The sequence below is a fragment of the Ovis aries genome, chromosome X (assembly GCF_016772045.2).
Source record: "Ovis aries strain OAR_USU_Benz2616 breed Rambouillet chromosome X, ARS-UI_Ramb_v3.0, whole genome shotgun sequence".
NCBI lineage: Eukaryota > Metazoa > Chordata > Mammalia > Artiodactyla > Bovidae > Ovis > Ovis aries.
Window position 1 is genome coordinate 49,045,852 of NC_056080.1, and position 10,740 is coordinate 49,056,591.

Sequence of the window (10,740 nt, forward strand, 5' to 3'; positions counted from 1 at the left end):
GTAGAAGGTGTTGTAGGTCTTCATAGAACTCATCAGCTTCAGCTTCTTTGGCATCAGTGGTTGGGGCTAGACCTGGATTACTGTGGTGTTGAATGGTTTTCTTGGAAATAAAGCAAGGTTATTCTGTTGTTTTTGAGGTTGCACCAAAACACTATATTTTCAGACTTTTGTTGACTCTGAGGGCTACTCCATTTCTTCTATGGGATTCTTGCCTGCAGTAGTAGATATAATACTCATCTGAATTAAATTCACCCATTCCATTTTAGTTCACTGATTGCTAACATGTCGATGTTTACTCTTTCCTTCTCCTTCTTGACCACGTCCAATTTACCTTGATTCATGGACCTAACATTCCAGGTTCCTATTGCAATTCTGTTTTTTTTATAGCATCAGATTTTACCTTCATTACTAGACATATCCACAACTGTGAGTCTTTTCTGCTTTGGCCCAGTTGCTTCATTCTTTCTGGAGCTATTAGTTGTTATCCTCTTTAGGTATGTTTTGCCTCCATCGGTATGTTTATTCCTAGATTTTCTTCTTCTTCTTTTTTTTTTTTTTTGATATGATGGTAAATGAGATTTTTCCTTAATTTCCCTTTCTGATCTTTTTCTGTAAGAATTTACAAATAAGAGTCCCTTGGACTGCAAGGAGGTCAAACCAGTCAATCCTAAAGGAAATCAGCTGTGAACATTTATTGGAAGGACTGATACTCCAATAATTTGACCACCTGATGCAAAGAGCTGACTCATTAGAAAAGACCGTGATGCTGGTAAAGATTGAAAGCAGGAGAAGGGGATGACAGAGGATGAGATGGTTAGAGGGCATCACTGACTCAACGGACATGAGTTTGAGCAAGCTCCAGAAGATAGTGAAGGACAGGGAAGCCTGGTGTGCTGCAGTTCATGGGGCTGCAAATAGTTGGACACAACTGAGCATTTGAACAACAACAATACAAATGCAAGAGATTTTTGTGTATTAATTTTGTATCCTGCAACTTTACCAAATTTTTTGGTAAACCCTAGTAGTTTTCTGGTAGCATCTTTAGGATTCTCTATGCATGGTATCATGTCATATGCAAACAGTGACAGTTTTACTACTTTTCCATTTTGGATTCCACTTTTTTTCTCTTTCTTCTCTGATTGCCATGACTAGGACCTACAAAGCTATGTTGAATAAGAGTGGTAAGAATGTACATTCTTGCATTGTTTTTGATCTTAGCAGAAATGCTTTCAATTTCACACCATTGAGAATGACATTTTCTTTGGTTTTGTCATGTGTGGTTTTGTCACTTCGGTCATGTCCAACTCTTTGTGATCTTATGAACTGTAGCCCACTAAGCTCCTCTCTCCAAGGGACTCTCCAGGCAAGAATACTTGATTGGGATGCCATTCTCTTCTCCAAGGAATCTTCATAACCCATGAGTAAACCACAACTCATGTCTCCTGCATTGCAAGTGGTTCTTTACCATTATCACCAGAGAACCCTGGTTTTTGTCATATATGGCTTTTATTATGTTAATGTAACTGCCCTCTATTCTCAGTTTCTGGAAATTTTTTTTTTTAAATCATAAATGGGTGTTGGATTTTGTTGAAAGGTTTTTTCTGCATCTATTGAGACTATCATATGGTTTTTGTTCTTCAGTTTATTAATGTAGTGTATTACATTGATTCAATATCACATATATTGAAGAATCCTTCATTCTTGGGACAAATCCCACTTACTCATGGCTTATAATACTTTTAATGTGTTATTGGATTTGGTTTGCTAGAAATTTATTGAGGATTTTTGAATCTACGTTCATCACTGATATTGGCCTATAATTTTCTTTTCTGTGTGATATCTTTGTCTGACTTGGATATCATGGTTATTGTGGCCTTGCAGAACGAGCGTGGGAGTGTTCTTTTCTCTGCAACTTTTCTTGGATGAATTTTAGAATGGTAGATGTTGCTTCTAAATGTTTGATAGAATTTGCCTGTAAAGCCATCTTGACCTGGACTTTTGTTTCTTGGAAGATTTTTAATCACAATTTCAGTTGCAGTACTTGTGATTGGTCTGTTCATGTTTTCTATTTCTTCCTCATTTAGTCTTAGACTGTTGCACTTTTCTAACAATTTATTCTTTTCTTCTATGTTGTCCATCTTATTGGTGTGTACTTGCTTGTAGTAGTCTCTTATGATCCTTGGTATTTCTGTAGTGTCAGTTGTAATTTCTCCTTTTTTCATTTCTAATTCTGTTCATTTGAGTGTCCTTTTTTCTTGACAAAGGCTAAAAACTTTTCTGCCTAAAAGTTTATCAATGTTGTTTATCTTCTCAAAAGATCAGCTTTCAGTTTTATTTATTTTTGTTGTTTTTTCTTAATCTCCATTTCATTTATTTCTATTCTGTTTTTTATAACTTCTTTTCTTCCACTAATTTTGGATTTTGTTTGTTTTTCTTTCTCTAGTTTTAGGTATGAGATTTTATTTTAGTATTTTTGAGTATTTTTTTAGTATTAGAGATTTTTTCTTTTTTCTTGAGGTGAGATTTTATTGTTATAAACTTTCCTCATAGAAGTACTTTTCCTGAGTCCCATAGGTTTTAAATCATTGTATTTTTATTGTTTTTTGCCCCTTCATATTTTTTACTTTCTTCTTTTATTTTTTTTTCAGTGATCCATTGGCTGTTTAGTAACATATTGTTTAGTCTTTGTGTATTTTTAATAGTTTTTTTCTCACTGTAATTGATTTCTGATCTTTTGTTGTGGTCAGAAAAGATGTTTGATAATATTTTACTTTTCTTAAATTTACTGAGGCTTGATTTGTGGCCCAAGGTGTAATCTATCTTACAGAATGTTCCATGTGTACTTCAGAAGAGTATCCTGCTACTTTTGGACTGAATGTCCTACAAATATCAATTAAGTCTATCTGGTCTAAAGTGTCATTTAAGATTTTTGTTTCCTTAAAACTACGGAACACTTCATTAATTTATATGTCATCTTTGCAGAGGGGCCATGCTACTGTATCTTTCAAATTTTAGCATATGTGCTGTTAAAGCATGTTCTCTATTCATTTGTTGATGGATACTTAGGTTATTTCCATATCCTAGTAATTGTAATTGATGCTGCTGTGAACATTGCAGGGCATGTATCCATTGGAATTAGATTATGAAAAAAAATTTCAGACATATATCCAGAAGGAGAATTGCAGAATCATATTATAGCCTTATTTTAATTTTTTGAGAAACCTCCATACTGTTTTCCACATTTTTACACCAATGTATAGTCCCACCAACAGTGTATAAGTATTCCCTTCTCTTTACACCCTTACCAACATTTGTCATTTATGTTCTTTTTGATAATAACCAATTAGAGAGGTGTGAGGTGAGATCTCATTGTGATTTTTATTTGCATTTCCCTGATGATTAGTAACACTGAGCATCTTTTCATTTGTCTGATGCCATTTGTATGCTTCTTTGTAAAAATGTCTTCTTTGCAAAAAAGTCTTCTGCCATTTTTTAGTCTGGTTTTTCATTTGTTTTTAAACAAATACAATCTAATATTTTCCTAGATTTTTTCCTTATTAGAAAAATTAAAGTATAGTTGATTTATAATATCATGCTAATTTCTGTTGTACAGCAAAGTGACCCAGTTGTTGTTGTTCAGTCACAAAGTCGTGTCCAACTCTTTGCAACCTCATGGACTGGAGCACACAAGGATTCCCTATTCTTCACCATTTTCTGGAGTTCACTCAAATCATGTCCACTGAGTTGGTGATGCCATCTAACATCTCATCCTCTGTCATCTCCTTCTCCTCCTGCCTTCAATCTTTCCCAGCATCAGGGTCTTTTCTAGAGTCAGCTCTTCACATCAGGTGGCCGAAATATTGGAGCTTCAGCTGCAGCATCAGTCCTTTCAATAAATATTCAGAGTTGATTTCCCTTAGGATGGACTGATTTGATCTCCTTGCTGTCCAAGAGACTCTCAAGAATCTTCTCTAGCACCAGAGTTTGAAAACAACTGTTCTTCAGTACTCAGCCTTCTTTATGTTTCAACTTTCATATCCATACATGACTACTGGCAAAACCATAGCTTTGACTATATGAACATTTGTCAGCAAAGTGATGACTCAGTTATTTATCTGTCTATTTATCTATCTATCTATCTATCTATATCTATATCTATATCTATATCTATCTATCTATCTATCTATCTATATATATATATATATATATATATACTTTTAAAAAATAGTCTTTTCTATTATAGTGTGTCCCAGGAGATTAAATAGTTCCCAATGCTATACAGTGGAACCTTGTTCTTTATTCATGCTAAAGGTAATTGCTTGCATCTGCTAATGCCCATATCCTGGTTTGTCCCTCCCCTCCCCCTCCCCTGTATTGTTTCTTTATTTTCATGTTTATGTATGAGCTGTTTATATATTTTTTAATATAAACCCCTTGCTAGTCACATAATTTCCAAATATGTTCTCCCATTCTATAGGTTTTCTCATTTTGTGAATCATTTTCTTTGCCATGGAAAAGCTTTTACATTTAATTAGGTCCTCTTTAATTATCTCCTTTGCTTTAGGAGACAGGTCCAACAAACATACTGATAAAATTTATGTCAAAAAGTGTTCTATTTTTCCTTTAGAGTTTTAAGGTTTCTTGCCTTACATTCAGGTCTTTAATCCATTTTGAGTTTATTTCTGAATGTGGCACTAGATATTATTTTAATTTCATTTTTCACATATAGCTGTCCAGTTTTCCCAGTAACTCTTTTTTATTTTTTTTTATTTTTTTTATATTTTTTTTATTTTTTTTTTAATTTTAAAATCTTTAATTCTTACATGCATTCCCAAACATGAACCCCCCTCCCACCTCCCTCCCCATAACAACTTTCTGGGTCATCCCCATGCACCAGCCCCAAGCATGCTGCATCCTGCGTCAGACATAGACTGGCGATTCAATTCACATGATAGTATACATGTTAGAATGTCATTCTCCCAAATCATCCCACCCTCCCCCTCTCCCTCTGAGTCCAAAAGTCCGTTATACACATCTGTGTCTCTTTCCCTGTCTTTCATACAGGGTCGTCATTGCCATCTTCCTAAATTCCATATATATGTGTTAGTATACTGTATTGGTGTTTTTCTTTCTGGCTTACTTCACTCTGTATACTCGGCTCCAGTTTCATCCATCTCATCAGAACTGATTCAAATGAATTCTTTTTAACGGCTGAGTAATACTCCATTGTGTATATGTACCACAGCTTTCTTATCCATTCATCTGCTGATGGACATCTAGGTTGTTTCCATGTCCTGGCTATTATAAACAGTGCTGCGATGAACATTGGGGTACATGTGTCTCTTTCAATTTTTTAAAATTGATCAATTTATTTTACTTAGAGGCTAATTACTTTACAATATTGTAGTGGTTTTTCATCATACATTGACATGAATCAGCCATGGATGTACATGTGTGCCCCATCCTGAACGCCCCTCCCACTTCCATCCCCATTTCATCCCTCAGGGTTGTCCCAGTGCACCAGCTCTGAGTGCAGTGTCTCATGTATCAAACCTGGACTGGCGATCTATTTCACATATGGTAATATACATGTCTCAGTGATATTCTCTCACATCTTCCCATCCTCACCTTCTCCCAGAGAGTCCAAAAGTCTGTTCTTTACATCTGTGTCTCCTTTGCTATCTCACATATGGAGTCATCATTACCATCTTTCTAAACTCCATATATATGTGTTAATATACTATATTGGCAGAGAAGGCAATGGCACCCCACTCCAGTACTCTTGCCTAGAAAATCCCGAGGATGGAGGAGCCTGGTGGACTACAGTCCATGGGGTCACTGAGGGTTGGACATGACTGAGCGACTTCACTTTCACTTTTCAGTTTCATGCATTGGAGAAGGAAATGGCAACCCACTCCACTGTTCTTTCCTGGAGAATCTCAGGGACGGGGGAGCCTGGTGGGCTGCCTTCTGTGGGGTTGCACAGAGTCAGACATGAATGAAGTGATTTAGTAGCAGCAGCATACTATATTGGTGCTTTTCTTTTTCACTTACTTCACTCTGTATAATCTCCAGTTTCATCCACATCATTAGAACTGATTCAAATGCATTCTTCTAAATAGCTGAGTAATATTCAGTTGTGCATAAGTACCACCGCTTTCTTATCCATTCGTCTGCTGATAGACATCAAGGTTGGTTCCATGTCCTGGTTATTGTAAACAGTGCTGAGATGAACATTGAGGTACACGTGTCTCTTTCAATTCTGGTTTCCTCAGTGTGTATACCCAACAGTGGGATTGCTGGGTTGTATGGCAGTTCTACTTCCAGTTTTTTTAAGGAATCTCCACACTGTTCTCCATAGTGGCTGTACTAGTTTGCATTCCCATCAACAGTGTAAGAGAGTTCCATTTTCTCCACACATTCTCCAGCATTTATTGTTTGTAGACTTTTGGATAGCAGCCATTCTGACTGGTGTGAGATGGTACCTCATTGTGTTTGTTTTTTTTTTTTTTTTAAATTTTTATTTTTACTTTATTTTAATTTACAATACTGTATTGGTTTTGCCATACATTGACATGAATCCACCATGGGTGTACATGCTTTCCCAAACATGAACCCCCCTCCCACCTCCCCTCCCCATAACATCTCTCTGGGTCATCCCCGGGCACCAGCCCCAACCATGCTGTATCCTGCGTCGGACATAGACTGGCGATTCGATTCTTACATGATAGTATACATGTTACAATGCCATTCTCCCAAATCATCCCACCCTCTCCCTCTCCCTCTGAGTCCAAAAGTCCGTTATACACATCTGTGTCTTTTTTGCTGTCTTGCATACAGCGTCATCATTGCCATCTTTCTAAATTCCATATACATGTGTTAGTATACTGTATTGGTGTTTTTCTTTCTGGCTTACTTCACTCTGTATAATCGGCTCCAGTTTCATCCATCTCATCAGAACTGATTCAAATGAATTCTTTTTAACGGCTGAATAATACTCCATTGTGTATATGTACCACGGCTTTCTTATCCATTCATCTGCTGATGGACATCTAGGTTGTTTCCATGTCCTGGCTATTATAAACAGTGCTGCGATGAACACTGGGGTACATGTGTCTCTTTCAATTCTGGTTTCCTCGGTGTGTATGCCCAGAAGTGGGATTGCTCGGTCATAAGGTAGTTCTATTCGCAATTTTTTAAGGAATCTCCACACTGTTCTCCATAGTGGCTGTACTAGTTTGCATTCCCACCAACAGTGTAGGAGGGTTCCCTTTTCTCCACACCCTCTCCAGCATTTATTGCTTGCAGATTTTTGGATCGCAGCCATTCTGACTGGTGTGAAGTGGTACCTCATTGTGGTTTTGATTTGCATTTCTCTAATAATGAGTGATGTTGAGCATCTTTTCATGTGTTTGTTAGCCATCCGTATGTCTTCTTTGGAGAAAAGTCTATTTAGTTCTTTGGCCCATTTTTTTATTGGGTCATTTATTTTTCTGGAATTGAGCTGCATAAGTTGCTTGTATATTTTTGAGATTAATTGTTTGTCAGTTGCTTCATTTGCTATTATTTTCTCCCATTCAGAAGGCTGTCTTTTCACCTTGCTTATATTTTCCTTTGTTGTGCAGAAGCTTTTAATTTTAATTAGATCCCATTTATTGATTTTTGGTTTTATTTCCTTAATTCTGGGAGGCGGATCATAGAGGATCCTGCTGTGATTTATGTCGGAGAGTGTTTTGCCTATGTTCTCCTCTAGGAGTTTTATAGTTTCTGGTCTTACAATTAGATCTTTAATCCATTTTGAGTTTGTTTTTGTTTGTGGTGTTAGAGAGTGATCTAGTTTCATTCTTTTACAAGTGGTTGACCAGTTTTCCCAGCACCACTTGTTAAAGAGATTGTCTTTACTCCATTGTATATTCTTGCCTCCTTTGTCAAAGATAAGGTGTCCATATGTGTGTGGATTTATCTCTGGGCTTTCTATGTTCTTCCATTGATCTGTATGTCTGTCTTTGTGCCAGTACCATACTGTCTTGATGACTGTGACTTTGTAGTAGAGCCTGAAGTCAGGCAGGTTGATTCCTCCAGTTCCATTCTTCTTTCTCAAGACTACTTTGGCTATTCGAGGTTTTTTGTATTTCCATACAAATCTTGAGATTATTTGTTCTAGTTCTGTGAAAAATGTGGCTGGTAGCTTGATAGGGATTGCATTGAATTTGTAAATTGCTTTGGGTAATATACTCATTTTCACTATATTGATTCTTCTGATCCATGAACATGGTATATTTCTCCATCTATTAGTGTCCTCTTTGATTTCTTTCATCAGTGTCTTATAGTTTTCTATATATAGGTCTTTAGTTTCTTTAGGTAGATATATTCCTAAGTATTTTATTCTTTTCGTTACAATGGTGAATGGAATTGTTTCCTTATTTTCTTTTTCTACTTTCTCATTATTAGTGTATAGGAATGCAAGGGATTTCTGTGTGTTGATTTTATATCCTGCAACTTTACTATATTCATTGATTAGCTCTAGTAATTTTCTGGTGGAGTCTGTAGGGTTTTCTATGTAGAGGATCATGTCATCTGCAAACAGTGAAAGTTTTACTTCTTCTTTCCAATTTGGATTCCTTTTTTTTTTTTTCTCTTTCTGCTCTGATTGCTGTGACCAAAACTTCCAGAACTATGTTGAATAGTAGCGGTGAAAGCGGGCACCCTTGTCTTGTTCCTGACTTTAGGGGAAATGCTTTCAATTTTTCACCATTGAGGATAATGTTTGCGGGTTTGTCATATATAGCTTTTATTATCTTGAGGTATGTTCCTTCTATTCCTGCTTTCTGGATAGTTTTTGTCATAAATGGATGTTGAATTTTGTCAAAGGCCTTCTCTGCATCTATTGAGATAATCATATGGTTTTTATTTTTCAATTTGTTAATGTGGTGAATTACATTGATTGATTTGCGGATATTGAAGAATTCTTGCATCCCTGGAATAAAGCCCACTTGGTCATGGTGTATGATCTTTTTAATGTGTTGTTGGATTCTGATTGCTAGAATTTTGTTGAGGATTTTTGCATCTATGTTCATCAGTGATATTGGCCTGTAGTTTTCTTTTCTCATTGTGGTTTTGATCTGCATTTCTCTGATAATGATTGATGGTGAGCATCTTTTCATGTGTTTGTTAGCCATCTGTATGTCTTCTTTGGAGAAATGTTTGTTTATTTCTTTGGCCCATTTTTTGACTGGATCATTATTATTCTGGAATTGAGCTGCAAGAGTTGCTTGTATATTTTTGAGATTAATTCTTTGTCAGTTGCTTTCTTTGCTATTATTTTCTCCCATTCTGAAGGCTGCATTTTCACCTCACTTACAGTTTCCTTCATTGTACAAAAGTTTTTAGGGTTAATTAGGTCCCATTTGTTTATTTTTGCTTTTATTTCCATTACTCTGGGAGATGGGTCATAGAGGATCGATTTATGTCAGAGAGTGTTTTGCCTACATTTTCCTCTGGAAGTTTTATAGTTTCTGGTCTTACATTTAGACCTTAAGTACACTTTGAGTTTATATTTGTGTATGGTGTTAAAAAGTGTTCTAGTTTCATTCTTTTACAAGTGGTTGACCAGTTTTCCCAGCACCACTTGTTAAAGAGATTGTCATTTCTCCTTTGTTATTCTTGCCTCCTTTGTCAAAGATAAGGTGTCCATACATGCATGGATTTATCTCTGGGCTTTCTATTTTGTTCCTTTGATCTATATCTCTGTCTTTGTGCCAGTACCACACTGTCTTGATGACTGTAGCTTTGTAGTATAATCTGAAGTAAGGCAGGTTAATTCCTCCAGTTCCATTATTCTTTCTCAAGATTGCTTTGGCTATTCAAAGTTTTTTGTATTTCCATACAAATTCTGAAATTATTTGGTCTAGTTCTGTGAAAAATACCATTGGTAGCTTGATAGGGATTGCACTGAATCTATAGATTGCTTTGGGTAGTATCCTCATTTTCACTATATTGATTCTTCTAATCCATGAATATGGTATATTTCTCCATCTATTTGTGTCCTCTTTGATTTCTTTCATCAAAGTTTTATAGTTTTCTATATATAGGTCTTTTGTTTCTTTAGGTAGATTTATTTCTGAGTATTGTATTATTTTCATTGCAATGGTGAATGGAAACTTTTCCTGAATTTCTCTTTCTGTTTTCTCATTTTAAGGGTATAGGAATGCAAGAGATTTCTGTGTGTTAATTTTATATCCTGCAACTTTACTATATTCATTGATTAGCTCTAGTAATTTTCTGGTGGTGTTTTTTTGTTTTTCTGTGTAGAACATCATGTCATCTGCTAACGGTGAGAGTTTAATTCTTCTTTTCCAGTCTGGAGTTCTTTTATTTCTTTTTCTTCCCTGATTACTGTGGCCAAAATTTCCAAAACTATGTTGAATAGTAGTAGTGTGAGTGAGCACCCTTGTGTTGTTCCTCGCTTTAGGGGAAATGTTTTCAATTTTTCACCATTGAGGATTATGTTTGCTCTGGGTTTATCATATATGGCTCTTATTTTGTTGAGGTATGTTCCTTCTATGCCTGCTTTCTGGAAGGTATTTTTTAAATCATAAATGGATGTTGAATTTTGTTAAAGGCTTTCTCTGCACTTATTGAGATAATCGTATGGTTTTTATCTTTTAATTTGTTAATGTGGTGTATTACATTGATTGATTTGTGAATATTGAGAATCCTTGCATCCCTGGGATAAAGCCA

At 35.9% G+C, this 10,740-nt stretch overlaps 1 pseudogene; it reads right to left on the reverse strand.

Moving 5' to 3' along the window:
• Positions 1-2,939: 2,939 nt before the first annotated feature.
• Positions 2,940-3,035, reverse strand: LOC114111805 (U6 spliceosomal RNA; annotated as a pseudogene).
• Between the last annotated feature and the right edge of the window lie 7,705 nt (positions 3,036-10,740).